The 25,560-nt window shown below is 40.7% G+C and overlaps 1 protein-coding gene across 6 annotated transcripts in view; it reads left to right on the top strand.

Moving 5' to 3' along the window:
* The window catches only part of NDST2 (N-deacetylase and N-sulfotransferase 2), a 135,400-nt gene that overhangs the window by 60,071 nt on the left and 49,769 nt on the right, over positions 1 to 25,560 (top strand). For all 6 annotated transcript variants that reach the window (XM_080598083.1, XM_080598087.1, XM_080598085.1 and 3 more), the window contains one exon: positions 24,009 to 24,069. The gene's annotated coding sequence lies outside the window, so the exon portion shown is untranslated. The remainder of the gene's footprint in view (positions 1 to 24,008; positions 24,070 to 25,560) is intronic.

Genomic DNA, 25,560 nt, shown 5'->3' with positions numbered 1-25,560 from the left:
AGCTGCTTGATCTATTAGTAGTATTTTTGAGCCTTGTTTCCACAGCAACAGCACACTTTCTATATTTTTTTTTCTCTTTCCTCTAAAGGTGGCAGTTGCTTTGAGAATTAGACCTGTGGAAAAGCTTGGCCTTCTTGTCCCCTGTCGTGATTTCAGCTGGCACAGATCAAGAGTGGGAGGAGTGGGATTGGGAGAGGGTGACTGTTGGTGGAGTGGTGTGATTATGAAGTGACAGTGGAAGGAATGAGTCCTACTTAATTATGGGTTTCAGCCTTAATAAAGTGAACGTGTTGAAAATGTTGGCTCTTTCTAAGCTCTGTGAATGAAAGGCCTGGGACTGTGACCTTAGCAATGATCATTTTAGCCCTTTGCACGTGTTCTTGTAGTCATGTAGGACCCATGTCCAGTTCATGCATGTGTTCATGCACAGTACAAAACCAGATGTATGTTCTTCTGCTCACAGACACCTTGTGTGTTCATGTCACAATAAGAAACCTAATCTAGTGTTCATCCTAGCATTGTAGGGAGGGGAAGTGCTGTGTTTAATTGCTCCTCTGAAATAGGAAAGAAATGTTATGCTCTCTTTTTTCCTATGTTAAGGCATGATACTTCCTGCGGGTAGCACAGCACTTCCTTTCAAACTCAAGTACGCGTACCAGTCTCAACGTTTTCTGCTGCCTGGAAGACTAAGGAGCTTTCAGTTTATAAAATATTTCCATAGATCAGTTAATTGCCTCTTGTTGTTATTGTTTAAAGGTGAGTGAGAACAGAAGCAGCATATGGTTTGATACCAACATCTTGCTGGGGTTGGCTTTTTTCATCTGTAGTTAAGAAAGTAGTCTCTTATACGGGTGCTTTATGGAAACCTAAATACAGTCACTTTATTTTTCATTTTTTTTAGTTTGCTCCTTTCTTAGAATGCTTGTCCTTAGAACTGAACCATCATCCTTTCATGCAGAACATATGATTTGTGGTGCTGAGCTGCTGTCTGTGACGTTTTTTGTCTCCTTTATTTCTCTTCCCTTTCTTAGGGATGTGCATGTTCTCAGGAGTGTTGTAATAAGCGCTATGCTGCTTGTAACAAACTCACTAACTGAGTAACTTGTGGAATAATTTAAAATTATGTTTCATTTAAAATTCAGGCAAGTCAATTATATAATTAATATTGGATTCTGGGATTTCCCTTCCTTTAAGAGTGAATAACTAAGACAGTATCTGTCATTGTTAGGCTTTTACACAGTAAAGGCCTCAGCTTGATGTCATAGTGTAGAGGCTCACCACCATTAGTGTTTTAGTTCCTAGTAGTTTTGAGTAAGGATGCCGGAAATTTTATATTTCTCTCAGACAGAATAGTAAGTTGATGCATTGCTTAGCAACATTAATGAGTAATGGATAAAACCACATAATCTGAGGTTGTCTTGGAAAGGCACGATGTTAATAGCCATCTTTACAGTGCTAGGGCCAGAAATTCACTGATTCTTAACTGTGTAAAATGTAAAAAGCTGTTCAGGGTTAAGCATCCAAGCCACAAATGTCATATGTGTGCAAAGGCAGAAATTAATTAAAATATTGATTAATTTCTAGTTATAAACGCATCTGGATGTACTGTTCTTGTTAGTTCTCATATTTAGTTCAAAAATGAAGACCATTCCAGTGCTGAACCCTTTTAAAATTGAAAGTTTAGTTTAAGGTTTCAAGTCTTGTGTTGCTTGATTTCAAAACTCTTCAGACTGTATGTAGCTCCTTCTGAGTGCACACTGAAGAAACTGCACATTTTAGTATAACTGAGAAGTTGTTTATTAAAAGACCAGAGTGTAAAATTCCATGACAGTTTAACATTCAGTAATTTACCATTAAGCTGCTTGATAGAAGTTAAAATTTATGTTAATACTGTCTTGATTAAACAGCAGTCATTATCACTCACAGTGATTTGGCCAAATCAGTTTCCTAACAGATGTCTCAATAATGGAGACATCCTACTATAGCATGTCCAAATTAAGTTAGGTATGTTGCATTAATGTTTTGCACTTATATAGCATCTATCATTTCAAAGCACTTCACACAATTGTGTTTGATATTGGAAAAATGCATTAGGTAATATTATTACCAAAGCAAATTTACACATTTAAGGAGCTACAGGACGTTTTTATAACTTCAGCAGATGTCTTGTATTACAATTTTTAATGTTTAATACAATATAGTCATCTAGTGATTCCTTCCAGGGAACTCAGTTTATGTAGCTTGCAGAAGAAGGTTTGAGTTAACCCTCTAAAGGACAGAACAGATAATAATAGAATGAGAAATGAAACATCTCAAACCTCAGCTTTGAACTATTTCTAAGTAATCCTTCCTAGCCAGTCTTTGACTCTTTAGTGCTCTTCATGCCTTTCCTCTTCCGTTTTCTTTTAAAATTGATCAACACAGAAAATAGTCGTGATTTCCCATCTTTTCCTTAACTTACTCCTTGGTGCCTACTTGCAGCGTCACTTAAAACTTCTGCCATGGGTTTTGCCGAAGTAATGAAAAATTCAAGTGCAGAGGATAACTTTTTCATATGCAGTGTTAGGATCATATCTATGGGTGAAGACATTCTTCCTTAAGTCTTCACCGTTTGCTTTTACATACTTTATTACTTCAGTTTACATACGTAGGGAAAGCTGATACCAGTCATAAGTGTGCATATTCAAATCGAAGGATTTTCTATGTTCAATTTGTGTGCCTGTAATGTGTTTTTCCAGCTTCCATTTTCCAGCCTTTTCAGCATTTAGAAATTGTATTATAGTTGTAATGTAGCACAAAGCAGATATCTGACACAAAACTCCAAACAAGTCACTGCCTAATTTTTTCTGTTTAAGAATTGGACTAATCACATTTTGCATTTGCTTAATGGTTATGTTTATCGATTGTGTTTTACAGATAGCATAACTGAGAGCAGACACTGAAGGCAATTTCCCAAGATCCCAGTATTTCCTGTAATTCTGGTTGTGTTTTCCTGATTTGATTTGGAATGATCCAATTAAGAAGTATACGTAATTTCATAGATGTGTGATGTATCAAGTTTGTGGCTCATCCGATAACGTTCAGACACACCATTTCCCTCTGTTGCATGCACCTGGCTGGCTTTTCTTGTAACCACAGCTCACTTTATTGCCAATTTTTCCCAAACTTAATATGATGTGGGTCACGTAGTAAGGTCAAATATCCATGTTGTACTATGAGATGAATAGTTCAGTTGGATGTCAGCTGTCCTCCAAAGAGCGAAGTACTTTTTCAAAGTATTAAAACTATTTCTTGCCTTTTTTTAAGTCCTTATGTAACACAAAGACAGATGAGAGGAATTTAGTTAAACGAAGGATGTAATATTTCATTGCTGAAGGCCAAAGTGAAAGAATCTGAGGAGCAATGAGGAGCAGGCAGCGTGTAGGGCCTGGTTTTGTAATGCTGTCAGTCATTGTGTGTGTAGCATGGAGTGCAGGAAAGGCTTCCTTCAGAGAGCTGCTAGTCCTAGGCCTAGCTGGGTGTCTGCTCCAAATGCAAGCTGACGTTAGTGGCCATAATGTAATGGGCTGTAAACTGCCTACTTGGATTTGCTTTACAGCACTTCACAGCAAAGGGAGATAGCTTGCTTCTTTCCCAAAGCTTGCATGCTGCGTTTTGGATTGTGAGCAGAGGGGAGGAGTAGGGCCGTGGCTGTGACAGCCCCTGCCAGCTTGGGCAGCAGTGGCTGGGGCCAGCTGGGTGTCTGCCTGGGAAGGTGTAGGAGCACAGTGAAGGTAGGCAGAGCTGGCAGGCTGTGGGGGCTGTTCCCTCCCGGCCCCCCTTTGCCTCCTAAGTCCCTGTAGCCTGTCGGTGCACTGTCGGTGGGGAGGTGCTGGATGTGAGAGAGCTTCGAGTTTGATTTAGTGCTGGCACTGTAACATTTAAAGGAAATGAAAGTGAGTGAGAACTGGTGGGAGAATCACAGAAGCCTTTCTGAGGTATTAATGGTCCTCATAGTGGAGTCCTCGTACATTATTCATGCCCTTTGAGCCAAGCTGAGCACTCTGCACTTGGTGTGGTAGTAGAAGATAAAAGGAAATTAACCCTGTAGTGATACATTGGAAGTTCCATGTCAAAGTAATAATTCTGACAGCGTGTTGAGGGGGTAGAAGCATGTCTGAAAGAGGAGAAAACAGATCTCAACTCTGAACTGAGAAGAGTGCTCAAGAATACTCCGCAGTGAAGCAATAGAAAGAACCCTTGAACCAATGTACAAGGTCGTGGGGTCTCTCCATACCTTACACTTCCTTGTAAAAATATGTTTTCCAAGTTTTAAAAGCTACATGTTGTAGCTGCAAGATGAGCTAGTCCTCTAAGCTTTCCAACTGATGCTATGGAGAGTTTTGCTGTAGAAGGCTTTGGCACGTTCAGGTCATCTGTAGTAGCCAAGACTTGTCAATGATTTCTAGGTCAAATACCAGAAATCCGTCATTCCAGCCTGGTCAGAGTAGGTGTTACTATGTTTGTGATTCTCTCTTCAAATGTTTTCTTAGTAAACTCCTTGTGTTTAGGATTCTTTGTTTCTGTTCCCCTCCCTTCTTCCTTCTCTTCCCATTTTTAACTTATCCCACTGTACAATAGAAGTGTGCACAAGGGAGCTTTTAGAAAGGGTTCAGAAACAGGAGACTTCTGATGCAATGGATCTATATAGGCAATTGATCTGAGATATTTGTGCTGGAGACGTCTCTTTTATCCAGCTTTTACTTGCTGTCCATCCCCCAGCTCCTCTGAGGTTTCACAGCAAGTATCCAGAATGTAAAACAGGTTATTGCAAACTAGTGGAGAATGACCTCACTCAGCAGCTAGGAGTAACTTTGGGAAGGGATTAGACAAAGTGACTGTAAATAGATGTCCTTTGCTGGTACATAAACTTTGATTTACTCTATGTACCTTTTGTAGGTAGGACTAAAATATATTACTTTGGAGGCAGAAAAAGTGAACTCGTAGTGGAAAAAGCAGTATTTGTGCCAAGTACCAGTTGACTTCTGAGCACAGAACACAGATTTCCACAAATGTTACAGACTCTTTATATCCAAATTTCTCCTTTTTCTTTTCCACTTACAGAAAAACATGTTCAAGGATAATATTTTTAAAAGCCATTTATTACTTAGAGGCCTTAGCTCTGTGACTTTTAGGTAAAAGACGATTCTGAAAACTTTACTCTGGAAAGTATATGTCTTCTGGGTTGGGGGGAGTTACTTTGTTTTTATCAGAGTCAAGAATTTGATGCATTTGCTACCTAAAATAAATCTTAAGAATAATTATGTTTAAAGGCTTTGCCTTGGAGTCCAGCAGTCTGGAATAAAGAGTCTCAGTGAACAGTGTATCTCACGAGGCTCTGGTTTTCAGGAGAAACTAAAGGTGTTTGAACCACAGCAATAAGGACCAGGAGGAAAATGATACATGGAACACTGATTAGTACTAGCCTGGGTGTTGTAACTGCTTCCAGGACTCTTGAAGATACAGAAAGAAGAAGAGTGGAAAGAATAAATAAATCATTCTTGTGGAGACATGTGAAGGTTGTACCTCTAGGACTGTGCTCTTGATTTTGCTGCCTCATAGCTGCATGTAAAATGAGTTGTTGTGGTTTTACCCCTTTAAGGCGGCTGAACATTTCTTTTGCTGGCAGATATCAGCAATACATGCTACTGAATACTGTTGGAATCCAGATGTTACTAATGGAAGCCTTTGGGTGATGGCTGAGAAACTGAGTTGAAAGTTTTGTCTCTTCAGGTATGCTAAGCGTTTAATAGTTAAGCAGTTAAGCATTTTGCCGTTGGTTCAGGTATGACATTTCCCTGTAACCAGTGCTGATGGCAGATAATTTTCTTAACGTGGTGTTTTTGCTGTAGTGTCAATCAGTATGTGTGATCAGTAACCAATTGCAGTGAAAAAAGATGCCAGAAGTTACAGAAAGTTGAAGGACTTTAGCAGTCCAGGCTTTTCTACCACTTGCCTGTAATCTTATGAGATGGAGCCTCTCAGAGTATATCTGTTCTTTGCTAATTTTGTCAATGATTGCAAAAATCCCCATATTGCTTTACAGGAAAATATTGTCCTTCTGTAGGTAATGCTTGCAGACTCCTTATATGCTGCCTGTGTGCAAGAGATCTTCATTACAGTCTTTTTAAAATGGCATAAGCAGGTGCAGGAACCCTCATGCCCGCCCCCAGCACAGTCCATGGTTGTGGGGGGTCTCCATTCACCTCCAGTGGGAGACCCATGCTTGGATTTCAGTCCAGCCTCTGCCTTCTCCCATTGGCAATTGAGAATCTGCCCACAGGGCTGCAAGGAGTAAGGTGCAAGCTGGTGACTTGAAACAAAGAGGCTGTGTGCTTATGTCTACGTTGCAGTCAGTAGAAGGGGGAAGAGATTGGGAAAAAAAAAGCAGGAGTCCAAGGATGAGAAAGCAGGGAAATGCCACTCCTCTCTGTCAGAAGAAGTGTGACAGGAAAGTCCTGCTCTGGAGAACAGGTAAGCTTAGCCTGGGAAACAAGGGGGAGGAACTGCAGAGCCTGGGTTTCACATAAAGCATGCTGGCTCCATTTGAGTATTCAGCATGCCCGCCATGCTTAATAATGTTGGTATTTAAATAGTTGTAAGCAGGCTTTGAAGTTAGAGCTATGTAGAGTTAAGGTAGAGGTCAGTGTGTTGTAACTGTTGGCTGAACATTGATAACAACTTTGTGTACTTTTACATTTTTAAGCTGTTTGACCAAAAAGAAATTTTAGGAATATGATTTTTAATTGAAATTTTAATAATTTTACATTTTACATAGCAAAAATCAGTGAATTGCCGAAGGCTGTTTTTTTTTTCTGTATCCATAGTATTTTTTTTCATGGCCTAATTAAATGTATGACATGAAACTCTAAGGCCTGGATTTTTCGTCAAACATGCGGAGAAGCATGTATTGATGTTTTCAAACTTCGAACCATGCTTGTCAATTGTTATAAAGCAAGGAAATCCCAGGCAAAAGGGATGTGTGGAGTATCTTCCATTCAAACTGTTGTACAGACATAATGGCTATGCCCGGGAAACTGGTATGGAGCAGCACTTCACAGTGCAACCCCTGAAGGCACTGGCAGCAGTGAAACAGGAAATTTTTAAGAAGAGTATCAGTATAGACAAGCCCAGAACTGCTTGGATAGAAGAAATCAGTCCAGAAGATTTTATCTTCTGCTTAGGGTTGCTGTTCCTGGCTTATGTCACACCTCCTCGCTGTTCTCCTACCTTGTAGCTTCCAGGACTGCTTTCTCTTGCGGGTGAGGCTCCCTTCCCTTGTCTTTGTTTTTAGAGGCTGCGTGAGAGATAGTAGCAAAGCATCTAAAAAGCACATGCAAGTGTATTGCCTGTATTGTCAAGAGCTTTATAACACTTGGGATAGTGATTGCTGGAGGCACAGCTCCGCTTCCCACCTTTTAAGATACAGTTGAGTGGAGGTTGCACTGGTATGGAGAGGCCGACATGGGTTGAAAGAATAAACGCAGAAGAGCACTCCAGTGTGGTTAAAGTGGGGAAAAAATTTCTCCACTGTTCGACAGGAATATTTTTACATGATTGGTAGGGAAAACTGCTCTCGTATCTGTATTTTTGTCTATATTCTCATGGGGAAAACTGCGTTCAGATACCTGTAATTTACGTATATTCCTATTGGGACATTAGAATGTGTGAATGTAAACCACCGTTGATACTGCATCGTTTGCATGTCATCTATCAGTTCCTTCAGATGTAAGCAGTCCTTCCTTTTGCTCAGAGGCTGCAGAAACCAGCTAAGTGTTAGTCCTGAGGGCGGCAGTGCCTTGAGCAGCCTCACCTAGGATCCCTATCTGCCCAGAAACCTTTGTTGTGTCAAAAGCTGTGATTCTGAGGGAGAACGTTTGTGAGCTACCTTTCCACTGCCCTCAGTGACTTCTGTTTTGGGTCTTCCTGTAACAGGATGGCTTCAACATGTCTGTTTTCAAACATATTATGTGCGTCTGTACATAGTTGTGCCCTTTCAGCTTCTCAAGCAAGAAGCTTTGTTGCTGAACGAAGAGGCTAAACCCACTCTACTGTTCGTATCCAGAGTGGCAGTTTTAAAAGTGTCTCAGATATGCCTGTCCTTACTCTTTAGTTACAGCAGAACTTCTAAGGTTTTCGAATGAAGGACAGGAGCAGCTAGGAAAAGAATATGGCTTCTAGATTAATGCTCCTTTTCTTATGTGAAAATTTCAAGGAAAACCATAAAGGATTTATATTGATAGAGCTGTCTGAGAAGTCTTTCATACTCTATCATTTTATACTCTCTATAAGATTCAGAGGACTATCCAGAAAGTGATTGCTGCTGAAGTTTTGCTGATTGATTTCCAGAGTTGTTGAAATATTTAATATATTAACAGGGGTAATGGAAAGCTCCTAGTATGTCTGTCTGAAACAAGTCTCTTACTCTAACCCCCTCTTTACTGCTCATGTATATTTTGCATTCAAAGGTCATTTCTTTCCAGCAGAGTGGGGTGAACATAACATACTGCTGGTGCTTCTACACATCACTCCTTCACCTTGTTGGAGACATGCTTAACGTGATTTAGGCAATTCTGTTGCTAACTCTCTTGGGTGTTTCTAGTTCCTAGTTGCTCTCTAGCATCTTAAATACTAAATCCAAAATTACGTTTGTGTATTTGTATCCTGAGAGTGGTTTCAGTTCTGCTGTCTAGCTTTTTTTCTTTTCCTGTACCTTTACTGCAGTGGTTGAGGGGATGGTCTTTTATATTTTGGTTCTTATCTTGCTTTTTTCGCTGTGATCTTGCTGAATACCTACATCCACTGTTATAGAGAATGCTTGCCCCCATATGGAGCACTCCAGCATTCTATGAAAGTAGCAAGGTTCAATGAAGATATTCTCTATAGACGGCCCATTTAGTCTTTACAGCTCATGCTTTTCATTAGAGACCCCAGCCGGTTTGTTTTCATACAGTGTTTAACAGATTTCACTGTTCTGTTAGAAGCATTTTGGAGTTGTGAAACTCAAACTGTGTGTTTTCCCATGTCTATATAGTCTTTCTCCTGTAAAGCTTAAGTGAAAAAAAATTCCTTTTTAATCATTACTCAGCACTCAAGCCCATAATCTGAATCAGTGTGGAACTTTACAGGTAGGTCCATATGCCTAGACTGTAACTATTTTTTTTTTCTATTATGTTTCTAAGAGAAGAAATCGCATCTAGGTCCTCAGTCTCTTGTCTCAGTAAATGTGGCATTTCTGCCGTCATTGCTGTTCAGAAAGCTGCTGCCAAGATCACTTTTCTGACATATTGTTTTGGTCATATTGCCCCTTTCGTTATACCCTACTACTATTCCTCATCAAAAAATATGTAATAATTCTTCCTTTTTGTGGTACCATATAGATTATTTTTTCTCAGGCCAGTGATAACTGCCTCCCCCCCTAACTTAATAAACTGTCAAAGTATCATCGTCCCATGTGGCTATTCATGCGTAGGAAGTTCTCTCTAGGAATGTTCTAAATACATACAAAAAATTTTGATTTTAAAAAAGTCAGGCCCCTTCTGCTGACTTCTGTTGCAGTTTTACCTATATATCTGTCTGTTTTCTCCCTTCTTATCCTTAAACTAGGTGCTTTTTTTTGTTGTTCTGCGTTTGTATTGCACACTTTGTAAGGCTTTACATCACTGTGGCTACTATGATATAATTTACAAACATGTTTTTCCTGCACAAGGAACTGCTAGTGTTATTATGCCTCCTCCCCTGCTTGTAGTGGATCAGAGCATCTGTCCATCAAGATTCACAGTCCTTCTGCTATTGACAGTAGCACTTACTGTTTAAGAAAAAGAAATCTGTAGGTGATTAAACTACACTTTTCCTAGATGTTTATTGTGAATCTTCAGGAGTAGAAAAAACTGTTGTGCCTTGAAACAGGAGAGTTGCTGTGCTTCCTGATGTTTATTACGATTAATTCAAATATGTTTATTATATATATGTATGTTTCATACTTTTCTCAACATCAGTGCTAATGTTATGGTGAGCACTACTGGCTAATTGTGTATGATGTCAAACTATATAATCTCAAATCAGACAAATTTTTTCCTCTGAGTTTCATTGTGTATTCCCTTGCTCTTTTATTATGATTACTAATTAATTGTTCTTAATCAGTCTGGTTTCTCCTCTTGACTGTTTAGGACTTTTTAATGTGCCTCTTGAGCCTATTCCCTTTCTGATTTTGAGAGAGAGGGAGCACACACAAACAGACTTTAGATTAAAACTGTAACGTTAGACTTTAGATTGGTTTATTTATGTTATTCTTTTTCATTAGCAATTTCAATCCATGACTTCAGTGTTGTTCTGTTGTTTTTGGGTGAAGAGGTAAGAACTGGCCAGTGTTTTCACAGGGGAGAGAGCACGTTAATTCTTGTGCTACTCACCTTTTAATTCCTCATATGCATATATATATAAACTTAATTTGCATTTTTACTGTCACTGCTTATTGAGCACACAGCTTACCTTCATGAAGGTGTCTATGTTTTTTTCCTTTTTCATGAGTTAGTAATTCATTTATGACCTTTTTAAAAAAAAAAAAAGAAAAAAAAAAAGTATGTGTGATTATAGTTTCCACATCTTGGTACTTTGCTTTTATTAACCTTAAATACAATGTGCTATTGTGTTTCTTCTTCTTTGTTTGATTCGTCTGAAGGTAACACATGTAAATTAGTTTTTGGATTACAATTGGCTTGTACTGCCAGAGTACATACAGTCCTCATCATGGGTCAGGTGCAAGCTGTTTTGGGTACTCTTTGAATGCATCACACACACACACACAAAAAAAATCATTCATTTCAACTCCTTTTCTAGCTAAAGAAATCAGGTTTATTAATCTAAATCTCTCTGTGCCATCATCTATGTTGCTTCTGAGCACAGTGTTTGCTAGTTCAAGTCTTTAAAATCTTTTCCTACCGTTAGTTTGGTTAGATAAAATAGATACATTTGCCATTCACCAGTGCTACAATTTTATCAGTTTTTAATGGCAACTTGCTTTAGGTCAGTGCTGCATCCCATTTTTCCTGAATTTTTGTATTCTGCACTTTGTACCATGATTTGTATAATTTGAAAGCTGTTTCCCTATGGATTGAATTATGTTTTTCTCTTAAAAGAGAATGTTTTTATTAGACTCTTTGTAATCCTCGACGTATAGCAAATCTTTTCCTACCTCATTAACGTGATGTATTCTGGTTTGTAACTCACTGCGATCACAGTCTATTGGCTTCTGTCATTCTACTGTGCTTCAGTCTTGCTTGTTGTATTATTTTCTTCTTACACGGCAGAGTAATTTTCTGGCTTTTATGCCCGAGATGTTACTGGTCTAAAAATGGAACAGAAATTAACACTCAACTGAGAAGACCCCAAACACTATCTTTTACCATTTTTATAGGCTCCAGTGTGCGAAGGCATTCTTGATGTCTCACAGGGAGAGGTTTTGAAAGGGGCCTGGGCTAAATCACAGCTCTGTTATTTCCACATCCCTCTGCTGTGAGGGATACCTGGACAGTGGGCTGCTCAGAAAAAAAACAGTTATCCAAAATCCCCAACTGTGTCCCCCCCACCTTTTCCTTTACCACCTAATTTGTAGGCATGATTCAGTGCCACTCCGTCCATAGCAGCCTACAACAATAGCTATCCGTTATGTGCTCAGGGCTTATCATCCACTTGTCAGCAATCATGCATTATTTCCATACCGCAGCTTCAAAATCTCTCCCTGTCTTCAGAGCTGCAGAGAGGCCTTGCTTTCTCATGTCGCCTTGGCTATAAAGCTGGTTGGTGTCAAAAAGGGTCCGGGTGAATGATGGAAAGGAGTATCTGCTGGCAGGAGATTGTTGAGAGGAAAATCTACGGGCAGAGTCCTTTCCCAGTAAACAGGAGGCCTTACCAGGATCTTCAGCTGTCAACAGTAACATGCTGTCTGATCATGTCCCTGATGCTTGCTGGAGCGAGATGGTGGGATGGTTCCTGTGTTTATAACAGCCAGATGTATGATGCAAGATGGGAATGCTTCATTTCTCCGGTGTGGATGCCTGCAGGCGTTGTTTGTCAGTATGGCTGCAAATATTGCCGTCCTTTCTGGTCCATCTGTCCCAAGTAGCTGTTGCCTACATCTCTGGACTTCTGTGAAAGTCTGGGCAATGAAGGCGATGTAACTTTTTTTTACATATGCAGGGGCTGGGGAGAGGATGGCCTGTTTTGTAAGAACTTCACTGTGATGAATTAACTTTCTCTTCAATGATTGCATAGGGTACATCCAAGTGAGAGGCCATAAAGTGATGTGAAAGCATGAGTGGGGAGTTACAGGTCTGTGTGGGCAGCAGTTGGCAGCCTGGGCCGACCACCACCTCAGCAAGAGGTCCCAGCTCCCCTGGCCTGGTCTCCTCAGGCACCTTCGGCCTCCGAGGCTCCTTGGACCTGCTTTTTCCGCCAGAACAAGCTCTCCTCCCTCCTCCCTAGTGCTCCAGTAGGTCACTAATGAACCTCAGCAGGAAAAGACAAAACCAAGTTCATGAATAGCAGTACAGTCCCCTTCTCCTGCCCACCCCCACGCTGTCCTGAGAATGTGCTGCCCACACAGTGACCAGAGAGGAATCTGGAGGCATTTGCAAGATAATGCCATATCAAATGTTCTGTTCTCACATTTTCTGCTTGTATTTTCAAAACTGTTCACATATTTCCTTTCAGTTTGCGTGAATAAGCACATCACTCCGAGACTAGAAAGGGGAAAATGCATTTGCAAATGTGTGAAGCCACATAGTTGTAATAAATTGCTTTAATTACATGTGGTGTGTTTAGTCTCTGGAAGCCTATTGTGCATTTCTGCCTGCAACACGTAGCCTTTCCTGTTTGCTTGCTGCTGTTTACCAGGCTGGCCATCCTCCCAAAATAATACTTATCCAAATTCCATGTTCTCTGCTCGACAGACACTCACTGCGATCTTTTTGATCCTCTGATGCTCAGTGTCATCTTGGTTTTGCGCTGGCAGCCAGCAGAAGGTAGAGACTAGGTTTCCTTGCTAGGAATTTGGTGTCGTACCATATTTTTAACTAATACCTTTTAAATCTGGTTTATGATGTTTTTAGAAAGATACAAAGTTACAGCTGAAGGCAAATATGTCTCAGTTGTGAATAGTTTTCCTCGAATAGTGAGCTCTGGTGGATGTCATTTTTTATCACCCTCCTCAGGCAGTCACAACTCCTGGGTATTTGAATGGTGTTGTTGCATGCTTTTCTGCTGTCACTGTTTCTCAGGGTAAGTGCCATGCTCCTTCTATTTTCATTTTATTTACTACTTGACAGGATTGGGAAGATGCGCTGTCAAAGTGTTTTAGGTTATTTGTTTTTGGTTGACGAAAGCTACAGAAATATAAAGTATAATTATGCTGTCTTTACCACTGACTAAATAATATTTCTCTTTTTTCTTGTTTTACTGATATTTGTATTTGACCTATTGTCTTCTGTTTCAGTATATAATACGAGTGTGCATTTGAGCTATTTTACGTGTCATAAAGTAGGCAGTGTTGGAGCTGCCAGGCTTAAGTTATTCCATACAATCAGGAGTGACTTGTTCGGTGAGGAAGGGTCTATCTTGGGAGACTTCCAACTTGAAGTTGAAAAAGAGGGGGCAAAGATTAAAGGCAAGCTTTTCTGCATTATATTGCTGAGGAAAACTGTTCAGTACTGTTGGGCTTAAATGCAGAAGAGAACTGTCAATCAAATTGTCTCTTCCTTTGGAAAAAAATAAAATAAAATCAGAAGGCCCAGAATCAACTTGGAGACCTAAAATAGCCCATCTCACTATGGTGGCCTGTCAGCACCCATCATGCCGCCAGCCTTCTCTGAGGGGCTCCAGCCAGGTTGATCCTAAATGTCAAGAAATAACCTTTCTGTAGTCCTTCCCCAACTGGGAAAACAGATAGTACTCATTTACTTCTCTGCTCATAATGCTTTGCGTGTGCAAAAGGGAGATAGTTGTTCTTCCTTCCTGAGCCTCTCTCTAGAAGTTGCTGTGCCTTTCAGGACATGATGACCATAATAATGAATTCATCAATCACAATAATCTGATTAAATTGATGGGGGAGAGGGAGCCAACAGATGATACAAATAGATTATTTTAAGATATATGAGATACACAATTAGTGACTGACTCACTCGGCATTACAATGGAAGTGGTGCACAAGAGATTTACGGGTAATCAACATAATAAGTTATAGTATATACTTTTTCTGAGAGGAGGGCTCATGTACTGTCACAGGGACCTGTATATAAAACAGTGGCAAAGCAAAGCATTGCACGTAAGAAATACTGTATATGTATTACTTTATTTTTTTTTTTTTAGTATGGATATATATGTGTATATGCATTTTGCTTAGTAACGGAATAGGATACAGACAGTAGTATGGTGAGAGAGATTAGCATGGTACAGACACTTTGGCCAGGACCTGGTGAATGTGTTTTCAGGCACAGAGGAAACTGAGACTTGAGTAAGAAGGGAGTTGCTTCATGTCCCTGAGGTTTCAGGGGTGAATCCCTTAGAGTACAGAGATAATGGAAGGGAAGCTTTCTGTCAGGGAGCATATGTTTTTGTGACGATTACACTGTGTGTAGATTAGGACTTCTGGGAGGGAGGGAATGGAAAGATGTGCTTGGAACACAGGGCCATCTGCCAGTACCTTGGCATAGTCATTTAATTAATGAGAAGCTTATTAGCTTGAGTCCAGCTGAGATAGACAAGAAAGGCAGCAAAAAGGACAGAAAATTGTCATCCAGCTGCCATTGAAATGGAGAAGAGACAGCTCTGATAACATTTAAAATATGATTTTGTTAAAAGAATTGTTCTTGTTCTGTTTGGTAAGAAGGTATCAGGCTTGTTGAAAAAATATTTTCCTAAATTTCGTGTAGCAGTGTGGGATGTCCTTTGGTAGAGAAAATGCATAACTAATTGTGAGTTGGAATTGACAAGAAGGTGCTAGAAAAAAGGAAAAGACGGTGATTTTTACTGGGAAACTGGTTTTGCACCAAATGACTGCCTTTGGTAAACACTTGTAGGTGCCCTGTATTGAACATAATGTATATCGTATCTGTGGTGATGAAGGATTGCAGCTGGAGGACAGAACTTTGAAAGAGCCACAGTCCTGTCCTGGCTATGCCAGCAACATCAGAAAGTGCAGTGTGGCCTGTGCTCCATGCAAGCCAAAAACTCAAGGGTGCTCTGGGCAGGCAGAAAATAGCGCTCCGAAGGAAGCAGGCAGTGGTTAGGAGTCCGTGCACTCAGTGGCTCTTACCTCCGATTGTGGCTTCTGCTGCTGACCTGGTAAGTGCCCGTGCCTGTGCTCTGTTCCTGCGTTTCCCTATCCCGTAAGCCAGAAAAACTATACTCACGCTGTTTTAGTGAGAACTTTGCTGTTATTCTGTAGACATAGGACTTAAATGCTATTTCATTTAAACAGCTCTGCTTTTCTTTTGACATTTGAGTCAGACTTGAGTCAGGGTGAGGGTGAGATGGCAGAGCCTTTGCCTGGAGAAAATAGTGGTTAGAAGTACAAAGTGGTTTCAGTGTTGGTATTTGGGCAATGATTTCCCTTTTGTATGTTTTAATAGTATTCAGGTTGGACTGGTAGTTAAGCTGAAGGGTGAGAATCAGAAAAAAATATTTCCTATGAATAGCCCTATTATCTGTAACTGCCTGAGTCTCCAGGAGCATGGATGTGTTCAGGACCTGTTTGCAAGGGTTATGCAATTCACTGGGAAGATGGTCTGGTAAATAATGCTGGATAAGGGCAATTTCTGTTTGTGCTGCTAGGATAAAAAAGGCAGTTTCCCCTGACTTTTTTGCTGATTTATGAGCTAACTCAGGGGGTTGTCACTGACTTTGTCTATTGTAAATCTGTTAAAACAAAAGGAACATGCATCTTCAAAATATGAGTAAGAAAATGTAGTTTAGGCGTATCAGTGCATCTGAGCAGGTTGTTCCTTAACTGAAGGAATTTTGGTTGGTCATTCACTTTACAAGCTCACTTTTTATACTGATGAGGGGAGAAGATTATTAGGAAGAAGAAAATCTATGTTATCACAGAGATTAGAATGGTCTATGGTTACCTCCCAAAGGAGAAAGATGTTTTTTAATACTAAAAAAAAGAATACACCAGCACCAACAGAAAAAACACTTTGCTGTGATTCATGTGTAATGCATAGACAGTTCCATGGCAAAAAAATGATTATAATACTGTATGGCATGGTGTTTATATGCATGAACGTATGTGCATGTACCAGCACAAAATCAATTTAAATCCTGACCCTGTGCCTATTGAATTCAGTGGAAATACTTCTGCTGGTTGTGCTGAGCATTGGATCAGATTCTCACATTGACGTGTAAATATTGTATAAAACTCCAGCGATATTTCTGCTTTAGGATTTTTTTTCTACCTACCTTAAAATGCAACATAGCTGATCGTCTTAAAAAACAGTTATCCTGCACACTGGGCCCTGCTGTGTTTCATCTGCTGAAACACTGATAGTATCCTACAGTGATAATATTCAGATGCCATGTCACATGCTTTTCAGTCTGATGGTTCACGTATTTTCTTTTTCAAGTAATGCAAGAATATCGTTGGTCCCACATGGGCATGGTAGGTCCGGGTTTTGGCTCAGTCTACAGGTCTAAAAGGCTTTGCACTTCGTGAAGCCATAAAGAAACCTCCAGCTGGCTGGATGCCTCTCTTAAAAACACAGATGTGGCCTTACTGAGAAGTGGTGCTAAGACGAAGTCGTGTATGCTTCGATCTCTGGGAATGGGAGAGGAGTGGCAGGGGGGGCCTTTTGTAACGTTCCAGGGAAGCCAGAATAATCAGATGTTTACAGGAAAACACATGGAATTTAATCACTAATTGATTCAGCTGGAATTGCTGTGGAAGGGTGGAATAAGAAGGGGGAAGAGAAAGCAGGAAAGCACCACACAGCTTTTAACTTGAGACTTGAGGAGAAAGTAAGAAGGGAAGTAGACATTTTCATTTCACTGTCAGCACAAAAGCTCCCTTAGCTGTGTATGTGTACTGTGAAATCGTGGAGCTGTGTGCAGTATTTTCCTTCCAACAGCAGAGCACAGGGCTGAGTGCCTGTGTTGGGAGTGTTATGCACAGCTTTGCTTTTTAGTGCCTTTCTGGGTCAGTGGTTCTCAAACAACGTCGCACAGGGCTACTTTAGTCGTGCTTCCACAAGTCAGTCTCTAAGTACTGACCCTTCTCCCTGATCGTAACCCAGTGGCCTAGAGGATCTGCAGGCTTTTCTGACTAGCTAATCTCAAAGCATTTATAGTGTTCCTTGAACTCGGGTTGGTTGATCATGTGTACCTTTTTCAGATGCCATTCTTCCTGACAATTTAGCCACAGTCAATTTGTTGACTTCAAAAGACCAAGTGAAAGGATGTGGCCAAGTCCTTGCACCTGTGGCATTGAAAGAATCAACACTCCTCTTCTCACATTGTTCTTGCACTGCTCTTTCATCAGCCACAGTCTGTATGTAACATTGTCTCATGGAGTGAGGAGAAAAGAATTACTGGTTCATGCAAAGATCTTTTTCCAGGTGTAGTAAAGAATAGGATTGAGCAGCTGCATTGTTTATTTTCTTTTAAAATGGATTTTTGGTGCTGGCTTGTTTTACCTCTGTGTTGCAGGATGTATAAAGGGAGAGGGGTGAGAGGTAGAGTTAAAATGGTGCATTTGTGTGTTCTTCCAGACATACTTATATGTAAGTGGAGACTTCTGTGGATGGATCAGGTGTATATTTTCAGCTGTGGCAAGGCTTGGCAACTATTTGAGCATTTCTATAGCCAACCTTGGTGGCGACTGGGAGCCCCCAGGGAAGAGGGAGCAGTCTGTTCGACATTTGTGCATTCCTCACCAGCTGACTGCACCTGCAGTGCTCGCCATCAGCAGCCAGCTATAGAGACGTTTTGGAAAGCACCATCAGTCAGGAGCAGATCTAGAGAAAACTGTGGGGAAATAGAAAGAAAACTGTCACACCTCAGTGTGGGAAAGATCCTGAAGGTACAGGGCTGTTTCTGAGCATTGGCTAAGCTGAAATTGGGGTTGAATGTTGGCTAAGCATGGAAAATGTAATTGGGTAAGAAGTTTCAATTTCTTCTTTCCCCTAATCCCCCTAAAAGCATCAGTTATTTTTACCTGTTTTCTCTGTTGCCGTGTATGCAAATTTCCTTCTCTCACCTATTGAAAAAGGCATAATGCACCTAATTAAAAAGGTGTGGATATGGCCAGTCTGCTAACAAGTCTAATTCTTTCGCAATTTGGCTTCAAGATACCATATTTATTTTGTTTTCAGATTTGGCTTTCATTCAGCTTTGTGTTTTTGCATCTAGGAAGAAGACCTATATCTGTAATTTTTATTTTGTTTACTGGATGGAGTATCTCTTCTCATTAAGTATCTTTTGTGTGCAACCAGCTGTGGTACGGCTGCTTACTTTGCATCTTGGAAGTTATTACTGTGAACCTGAAAGTACATACAAGGAAAGATGTTTAAACAGTGCATTAAAGCTGTATTATGGGCAAAACTTCCATTTTCTTCATTGCAGTGTGCCTTTACAGTCATATCAAGCTTGTGTTTTATACCTTTTATTTGGGAATAGATTATTGACTTTATTGTCTTTTCACCTTTTTACAGAAGATAAACATTGTTAATTTTAATTTTAATTGCTTCCTTGGTCTTGGAACTGCCAATGCATAACACTGTGGGCACCTTTGTGGGGTTAAGTGAGGAGATGCTTAAACTTTATTAGTTCCCCCCCCCATCTTCTTAGCTATTGGAGGAATCTCCTGTGCAATGTAGAGTGCACTTCATATTATGATAAAAGACAGAGATAAAAGTAAGCATAAGGAGCCTGAAGAGGCAACACTGTCCAGATCAAATATTGACAATGATAAATGAAAAATGTAGAAAAGGAATTACATGGACTTAAAGTCAGCAGGCTTCTGGCTTTATTTGCTGTATATAAAGGAGGAATAAAATGAGAGAAATGTGACCCTCTTCCTCTTGAAATTCCCCATGGTATCTGTCACCTTTGCTGTCAGCTGGGGGGGGGTCACCACTTAGGCACAAAGCATTTCTATAGCATTCTGTTGCCATTCGGTCCTTTCCTGGGAATCCAGCTCCTAGGTGTTTTCAGGCTGTCTGTCTGGAAGCTGAAAACACTTGACTGCCTTTCATCCATCTGGTAATTTGTTTGCTGATTTTTAAAAAATGCTGTTTTTATTGAGATAGTGATGATTCTAGGACTCTGGTACAGGGGAGATGTCTGTAGGAGCCATAGTTTATTAGGACCAGCGAAAGACTAGTACCAACCTGGTTGCAGTTAGTTCTTTGGGGTGCTCTTCATTTTGAATGTTTTGAGGAGGAGGAGTCTAAATTTAAAGTCATGAGCAGAATTACTTAAATGATCTGAATGGAGTGAAAAGTTTAAATACAGAGCTCTGCTCTTTAACCCAGTAGTTCAGGGAATGCTCAGTGCTATCATCTTAATTGCAGCATTGTTGTCAGGAGGCAGTGGCTCTGTGGCAGAATGGGAAACATGGAGTCATAGAATGGTTTGGGCTGGAAGGGAGAAGGCTGGAGAAGTTAAAGACCATCTAGTTCCAACCCCCCTGTTGTGGACAGGGACACCCACCAGATTGCCTGGAGCCCTATCCAGCCTGGCCTTGAACACCTCCAGAGATGGTGCAAAGACAGAATAGAATTACAGTTTTAACACTTCACTGCTTGCATTACCCTTTTTAAGAGCTGTTGGAGCTGTCAGGGTCATGAGCATTTCTGAGCAGTAAAGGTTGCAAACAAGCACAGTCATGCTGATGACAGACTGGGACTGGGCCTTCCATAACATGAGGAGGCGTACAGGGAGGAAAGCTTGTTTTTATTGGCTGCAGACAGGATGATACCACACAAGGACATGCAAGACCTGAAATAAGGCATTGGCTGAATGATGAATCAGACTAAGCCATTTGCTTTATGTGATCTAACTGATGCTGTTCCTCCCTCAGGTGCCTCTGCCTTTTTCTTCTGTTTTGAAAGCTTCTCCAGTGAACTATGTTGAGGGCAACCTGTCATACAAGAGAGAGGGGAGGAATTTAAGAGATCATTTCTAGAACTTTGAAAATGAGGCTGCTTTCCCTTATCAGAAATACAAATTCACTTAAGAGCTTACTGGGTCTCAGAAACCATTTCTCTTCTCAAAACAGTTTTGCGGTATGCACATAAGCGAGCCATAGCGGAGCTTTATGTGTTAAGATAACCTGCATATATCCTGATGGTAGATATCCTTGATTAACTATTTCAGGTATATCCTTACTGCCAAGTTTCCTTCTCTTTCACTTCCTTGGAGGTGCAGTTTACTCTGTGGTGCTTCTTTCCTTGAGCACTTGCATTTTCTGACAGTGACTTTTTCTGGTAATTGCTCCTTGGTTTCACACTTTCCCATATAGCTGTATGTCTTTTCTTTCCTCCCTCTCTGCATTTTCCTTTGTTCTCCTGTTCGGCTGCTGTGATCCATCCATCCATCCTTCTCCCCGCTATGCACTAAATGTCAACCCTGTTTTTGGTCTGTGTTGTCTTTGTACAGCTTCGAACTGTAAACCTACACAAGTGTTTTGGTGATCTTATAAAATATATGTTATTTGGGAAGAAATGCAGACTTCAAGTTTCTCTGCTTTTTATTCTCTGTCTTGTTCTTTTACAGAAATTAACTAAAAATCCTCCCCAATCTACTACTAGTCAGGGCCTCCTACTTGCTGTTTGTGTCCCTTTAAATCTTTAAATATTTAGACCTTATCAAGGTTTTATGTTTTCCCAATATATGCTTTATCATTATATATTTTCACTGTGCTTCTGTTTCGGGCTTTTATTATTATTACTGTTTTTAAACTATGGTCTGTCATTAGGACTGTTTCTCTGCTGTAATTACAGAGACACACAGAACAGAACTGCTGTCTGTATGGTGTTCCTTGGACTGTTTGCCTACACCGAGGATAAGATCTTCATGGGAAAATAGTTATACTTGGTTAAGCTCCTGTGTGAATACTTTTCTTTTAACTAAGTGGACCCTGTTGTATCAAATTAGCATAAATATTAAAGTTTTTCTGCTGAGAAAAACTAAGCACCCTTCTCATTTTCCAGAAAGCCGTTTTGTCCTGTAGTGGTGAAGTGGACCACACACATGCTCTTGTATGTGTCCTGGGTGTTCCAGAGAGCATCTGTTACACTTAGGTTTGGCTTTTTTTCCAGAGTAAAAAACCAAGTGAAAGTTCCAATGAGGCTGGTGTTTGAGAAATAAAACTGACAGGAATATAAATGTCATTGCTTACTGAGTCTCCATACAGTGTGCCCCCTGACTAAGAGGAGCTCCTTAAGGAAATTGCATGGCTGGGTTCCTGCACGCTTCAGGAGCTTTCCCTCTCTACTGTTATGGCTGGTAAATTGGAAAGTAAATACAAACATGGGAAAAGATGTGGAGCTCCTAGAGTTAATGAGATCTTTCCAAAATCACTTAATTGTGTGCTAGGCAGAGGTTCATGCCATTAGTGAATACCTTGATGCCTGGAGATGAAATGTGTTGTTCTCTGTGAAATGTTTGGGAGTTTAGCAGCTGTTGATGATGGTAGTAACGTGCACTTGGTGCTGGTACTTTCCAAACATACAAATATATCTGCTTCTCATGAACAACACAGGCAGATGACTATGTATGAAGGAGGAAAAGGGAAAGTTGTTAGGCAAGGTTTTTCCCAGCTAACTTGGCTTTCCATGGAAATTGTAGCAGTGTCATCCATCAGTGTTGCTTTATACCAGTCTGTTAGCTTATGGGTCTTTGCAATAAATCTTGCGGTGCAATCAGATATGGCCAATTCCAGTCATACTTTACTGATGGAAAAGTCTATCTGCTTGGTAATATCAGTCCATATTTTGTCACTGGCTACTTATCAATTATTGCATTTAGTTTAAATTCCTTGTTACCTAATTCAACTGGTGTTAAATTCTGCCCTCCTGTCTTATCCTACCAGGATAAGGACAAGATAATGTTTATCCTAATGTGTTAGGATTTGTGGAGGCCAGGGATGCAGGCTTCCTCTTCCTGCCTTCCAGAACTCATTAGTGCAGTTACATAAGAATTCTAGAACTTTCCAAACTAAAGGGCTGGGCAGTCACCAACCATAGCTTTGGGTGCCATAATATAAGGAGGACATAAAACTGTTAGAGTGTGCCAAAATGAGGGCTACAAAGATAGTGAAGGGTCTAGAGGGCAAGACGTATGAGGAGTGGCTGAGGGCCCTTGGTTTGTTCAGCCCTGAGCAAAGCAGGCTGAGGGGAGGCCTCATGGCGGCCTGCAGCTCCCTCACAAGGGGAGTGGAGGGGCTGGCGCTGAGCTCTGCTCTCTGAGGACAGTGACAGGACCTGAGGGAACAGCATGGAGCTGTGACAGGGGAGGGTCAGGCTGGGTGTTAAGAAAAGGTTCTTCACTGAAGAACCAACCTTTTCTGTTAAGAAAAGGTTCTTTTCTGTTAAGAAAAGGTTCTTCACTGAAGAACCAACTGGTGGTTGGCCACAGCACCGAGCCTGACAGAGTTCAAGCACTGGTCAGACAACGCTCTCAGGTATATGGTTTGATGGTGGTGCTGTGTGGAGCCAGGAGCTGGACTCCATGATCCTTGTGGGTCCCTTGCAACTCGGGATATTTGGTGGTTCTTGGATCACAGGAAAAGAGGAAGGTTGTGTACTGAGGATGGCAGGGGAAGAGTTAGGTGTGTTTTTCTAAACTAATCCTTTTCAAACCTGGAAAAATGAAAAGAGAAAATTTTGCTGCTCTTGTAAGTTTGCAGTTTAAATGTGAGGAAAGCAGGGATCTGGGAATGCTTGGTTTTATTTACAGGCAGCATAGGTGTAGTTCTTGTTTACTAGTTGGCTGTAGAGGTATTAAAGATTATTGGAAACCCAAAAGTCAGTGTGTCTGCTGAATCAAGGTCTGTGTGAGCTAGAAAGCTACAACAGAGTACTTGTGTATCTCATACACTGCTGAGGTAGATCTGCCTTTAGAGGCTGTCTGTCTAACAGGCACGGTAAAATCACCCTTCTAGCCCCAGCCCTGTTCTAATCTGAGCTGTCTTCATAGGTTTCATCAGCTCCACTGAAGGCTTTCTACTGGCAAGCTGGTGTATGTTGCCTGTGTGTGTACCTGCACAGAAGTTGCCTGAGCTTCAGTTAGTTTCACACAGTAATTTTCATCTGTGTGATCACTAGCCAGGTAGAGGGGTGGAGGAAGGGTGTAACTCAGTACTTCAGAGGTTTGTTTTTGTTTCACAGTATACCTTATGGGCCTGACTCTTTTAAAGGCTTTGCCAGTACACTACACAAACTTTGTCACACCACCGAAGTTTTACTGAACTGACTCAGCTGTGGCTAACACTAAAGAAATAGCATCTTACAGCTTGCTTTGTTCGCTGTTTCAAAGGCAACAATCCTAATGAACAGATGTGAGAAATCAAATTAGAACAACTCTGGCTTGTCCAGTTCTCTCAGCTCAACCGCATTTGCTTGTTCTGTGAACTTTCATTTTTTTCTTTGTGGTTTACCTCTGAATCCAGGTTCCTTTTTTTTTTTTCTCTCATGTGCTTGTCATTTCTCATCTCACAGCTCTCTTTCTCACTCTTGCACAACTGAGCCTGCTGACAACCTGACATAATTGTCTAGTCAATGCCAGTGAGGCCGTTGTAATGGCCTTGTTCTGTCCTCATGCCATGGTTAGTGTAACGTAATCATTACCTTGGTTCTGGAGAGCGAAGGTGCTCCTGCTAAGTAAATGTTTACAAACACTGATGGAGGCTAACTTTAGGGAAGAGAGACAGAGGCAGTGTTTAAAGTCTTGTTTCTTTTTTATTTATTTTAAAACAGAACATAATCGCTGAGAGAAGCAGCTGATGAGTGTTTTTCCCTTCCCAGACTGTGATCAGAGGTAAGTAAAGAATCTTTTCTGTTTCTATGGACTGCTATCTCAAGATTTGGCAAGGGGAAGAGCTTATTTCAGTCCTTTTGAGCGGTTGTGTCAAAATAAGAGTTAAGGAATCAGGAAGAAGGAGGAGGCTAGACTTAAATGCAGCAATGCGATGTTCCACTCCTCCTTCCCAACCTTAGAATGATTTGCAGAGGAAACAATTCCACGTTTTTTGTCTTCAGTCACACAGTTGTCAGCGTGGAGTAACAGCAGAGTTGGTTTGGATTAGAAGGGAATTTCTGATGTAGTTCCTGAGTGAGATAGGAATGGGTGTTTGCTTAATGCTAAATATTATTTTATTTGAATGAAGTGAATATTTGCATACTTTGTGGGAAAAATTTGGGGCAACGTTGTTCAGTATCCATTAATTCTAAATTCGAAGAGGAATGGGAAGGATGTGGGCTAGAAAGCTTTTAAAGTTTCACATATTGCATTTCATAGAATCTCTGACCTGTGCATAACAGCTGTAAGATCCCTTTGGGAATGATTATATTTATGTTGCTCCCAGCATACTGGAACTGCATTCATGACTTATACCCACAGGAAATATCATAAATGTAACTAAAAATAGAAATATTGGAGTGGTTTAAATTCTGTGCTGGAGGAAAGGAGCCCTACTTTTATTCCTCAGTTCTGTCTGTATGAATAGTGAGGGAAAGTAATTCTTGTGAATTATGTTTAGCTCATAAGCTTGAATATTATAGTCTAGCAAAAAAGCACTGGTCCTGTCCAGGTGCCTGATGCAGAACTTGCATCTGGATCCTGTGGTATTTCTGGCTTTCAGACACTGCGATACATTGAAAATGCCAATCCTGTCTTAATAGTTGAAATTCCTATAGTCAGTGCTGCAGAAGAGGGATGGTGTGGTCATGTCTTTTCGTCCATTGAAAGGTTCCTTGATTCCTTGCCTCGAACAACACGGAAATTTGCTTTTGTGTGTGTGCTGGAGAAGTCTGACTGAAATACTTCTTCACCAGAATGCCTGAAGAGTAGTCTTGCTTACAAGAATATCTCAGATTGCTTTATGCAAGCAGGTCATTATGGCTTCAGCTGTGCAGAAAATTAGATGGCGAAAAAATGGAGGATGGAACAGTGCACTTGTTATGCAAGTTAGGCTGGGTTTATAAAAATGAAATTACAGGAGCTAGTACTTAATGCTGAGTTCTAGTGTACAGAAACTCAGGTGGTGAGAAAAATGTACTAAAAGGACGACTTCAGAGTCTTTGAGCCCTTCTCACACTACAGATCTGAACATTCTCTCAACCAAAAGCTAAACTCCAACCCTAATTATCCTGGGGAGTCATAGATGAGTGATACTGTTGCCCAAATGAAAGATACCTTACAGGGCAGGTCTATTTGTTGTTCCCACTTTCCTTAGGCAACCCCTTCCCAGCCCAGTTCATACTACTGTACTATGCTTTTTCTTCCTCACCCAGATTTTTCTGGTGATAC

This window comes from Anser brachyrhynchus (genome assembly GCF_964034855.1).
Source record: "Anser brachyrhynchus genome assembly, chromosome: 6".
Classification (NCBI taxonomy): Eukaryota; Metazoa; Chordata; class Aves; order Anseriformes; family Anatidae; genus Anser; species Anser brachyrhynchus.
Note: the sequence above shows the minus strand (reverse complement) of the source record. Positions and strands in the feature narration are given on the sequence as shown.